Raw genomic sequence first — 3,547 nt, 5'->3', positions numbered from 1 at the left:
CACACACACACACACACACCAGCAGCAGCCAAATAGCCTGGGAGCTGCTGAATTTTGAATCCACCAATCAGAGAGGCTGTATACTTTTTCCTGCCAAAACAGGTGCACCTGTTTTACACACATGCAGCACAGAGACAGGATTTGTGCTGTCTATTTTCATAGTGAGGTTCCCTCAAACAAATGGCTATAATTTCCTAACCGTAGGGGCTAGAACAGTCATCTTACAACCGTTTTGTTCAGAAGAGATGGGGGGATCTTAAAGTGTTGACAATTTATCATTAAATATGAATTATTGAGTATTGACTTCTAATGCACCTAACTGAGTAGAGGCAAAGCGAAAACTGCCTTGACTTGCCCTCAAACAATGCTTTCTAACTCTAAATCTATTTGGAGTATCAATATCATTCTTTCATCGTAAGAGACAGCAGGCTTTGGTGAACAGTCATGGAAATTTCAGGTCTGTGTGGAAATCCATCAAAAGAGATATGACGAGAGAAAAAGTGCCTCATTTCCAGAGTTTGAAATCTGAAGAAATCTGAGCGAGGGGATGAATTTCCTACCTCAAACAAACCCAATTCATGGCCATGGTAATAGGTGAGAAAGAAATTCTTGAATTGTGAGCGTCAGGAGTGTCTGAAGATATATTGGCACAATCATGTCTTAACTTTGCTGCGTTGAGATATGACGATTTGAAAATGCTCTCATTAGAGAAATCCAGTGGTGATTTTGAACAAGCTCTCCATTGACTTTCTATGCAGTTTCAGACTTTGTGTTGGTGTGAGGAGATTTGCCAAAATTCTATTATACAGAAATACTGTAATCAGCACATATACTGTACATTTTAGAAATTCCTCCACTACTAGTAATACTACAACAAACAAATGTTATGATGAGTTGAGCGGCTGGTACTTCTGGTGCAGTCAGCACAATCTGGAGCTGAACACTCTTAAAACTGTAGAGATGACAGTGGACTTCAAGGAGACATCCTCAACTCTGCCCCCCCTCATCATATCAGACAGCCCTGTGTCGACTGTGGAGATCTTCAAGTTGCTGGTACCACCATCTCCAGGACCTGAAGTGGGAGACCAACATCAACTCCATCCTCAAAAAGACCAGCAGAGGATGTACTTCCTGAGACAACTGGGGAAGTACAGTCTTCCACAGGAGCTGCTGATCCAGTTCTACACTGCAGTCATTGAGTCTGTCCTGTGCTCCTCCATCACAGTCTGGTATGGTGCAGCCACTAAACAGGACAGGTGCAGACTGCAGCGGACTGTACGGGCAGCAGAAAGGATCATCGGCGCCCCCTGCCCTCCATCCAGGATCTGTACCTCTCAAGAACCAGGAAACGGGCAGGGAAATCATCACAGACCCCTCACACCCTGGACACAGACTTTTTGATCTGCTGCCCTCTGGCAGACGTACAGAAGCCTGCAGACCAGGACCACCGACACAGGAACAGTTTCTTCCCCTCGCCATCTCCCTTCTAAACAGTTGAACTGTCACACTGCTCCCACTGCCAGACTGCAACTGCACCTTATGTACATTCTGTAGTATTCATTCCACCTCATTTCATTTCTGTATTTTATGTATATACGTTAGATTAGTTTTGTAGTTGGTTTACACAGCTTTGTGTATGTAGTGTATGCATGTGTAATGTATAATAGATACGTGTGTGTGGGTGCGTGTGTGTGTGTGCGTGGTGTGTGTGTGTGCGTGTGTGTGTGTGTGTGTGTGATTTACATCCTGTGCTCGAGAGCCACCATCTACCGGAACCAATTCCTTGTATTTGTCTGCACATATACTTGGCCAATAAACACGATTCTGATGATTTGGCACAAAACCATGATTTGGCAAATCTATGATTTAGCGAATATATGATTGAGCAGAAGTACTAAGATGTAGTAAAATACTTTGATTTAAGAGAATCCAATTATGGAGGAGTATACTTTAAATGGAGAATATTGATACACAACACATTCACAGAGCCTAAAGGGAAGAGTATTTGTGCCATGGAGTGTTAAGAAGAATGTGAGGTCCATATTAGAAAGCTGGTAAAAGTTTTGAGATTGTAATAATGATGAATATGAATTAGTGGTCTGTGATAGTGTATTAATTTGTAGGGCAAAAACATGTTGTCCAGGTGGAGTTGAACCACGACTTTGGGTTGCAGACCTGTGTCATTACCAGCTGCCCCACTGGGAAAGACAGTGAGCGCCTGGAACAGGGTGATGAGCAGTCAGAATTAGATCGCGGTGTGAGGCAAAGAGCGCCGTTTTTTGGAGTTACAAAACGTCATGTACTCCAAACTAGGTGGACTAGAAGCATATTCTTGTACTGGGTGATCAGCGGACTTTGGTGTACTTTGACTGTGATTTACTTACTCTTTGTACATCTGTCGCTGAGATATGACGAGAGAAGAGGGCAGACCTCAGATATGATTGGCTGGCTGGGAAGCCGTGCAGGCCCTGATATGTATTTGTATGTATGAGTCCTCACAGGGATTAGCTGCCTGGGGACGTGGCAGAAATATATAGAAATAGTATGATTAAGCATAAATACTACATTTTTTAGAAAACTATATTAAGCACAAATCTATAAAAGCAGAAATACTATATTAAACAATATAATATCCTCTAAAAATCTATAAAAGCAGTAAAAAGGCATAGCGAAAACTGCCTTGACTTGCCCTCAACAATGCTTTCTAACTCTAATTATTTGGAGTATCGATATCATTCTTTCACTGTAAGAGACAGCAGGCTTTGGTGAACACTCATGAAATTTTCAGGTCTCTGTGTAAATCCATCAAAAGATATGACGAGAGAAAAAGTGGATCATTTCCAGAGTTTGAAATCTGAAGAATCTGAGCGAGGGATGAATTGAAAATGCCTCTCATTAGAGAAATCCAGTGGTGATTTTGAACAAGCTCTCCATTGACTTTCTATGCAGTTTTCAGACTTTGTGTTGGTGTGAGGAGATTGCCAAATTCTATTATACAGAACTGTAATCAGCACATATACTGTAACATTTTAGAGTTTGAATTTCTCCACTTAGTAGTAATACTATAACATAACACAAATGTTATGATGAGTTGAGCGGCTGGTACTCTGGTGCAGTCAGCACATCTGGAGCTGAACACTCTTAAACTGTAGAGATGACAGTGGACTTCAGGAGACATCCCTCAACTCTGCCCCCCTCATCATATCAGACAGCCCTGTGTCGACTGTGGAGATCTTCAAGTTGCTGGATACCACCATCTCCCAGACCTGAAGTGGGAGACCAACATCAACTCCATCCTCAAAAGACCCAGTAGAGGATGTACTTCCTGAGACAACTGGGAAGTACAGTCTTCCACAGGAGTGCTGATCCAGTTCTACACTGCAGTCATTGAGTCTGTCCTGTGCTCCTCCATCACAGTCTGGTATGGTGCAGCCACTAAACAGGACAGGTGCAGACTGCAGCGGACTGTACGGGCAGAAAGGATCATCGGCGCCCCCTGCCCTCCATCCAGGATCTGTACTCTCAAGAACCAGGAAACGGGCAGGGA

The sequence above is a fragment of the Oreochromis niloticus genome, linkage group LG3 (assembly GCF_001858045.2).
Source record: "Oreochromis niloticus isolate F11D_XX linkage group LG3, O_niloticus_UMD_NMBU, whole genome shotgun sequence".
Lineage (NCBI taxonomy): Eukaryota > Metazoa > Chordata > Actinopteri > Cichliformes > Cichlidae > Oreochromis > Oreochromis niloticus.
This window is presented reverse-complemented; position numbering follows the sequence as displayed.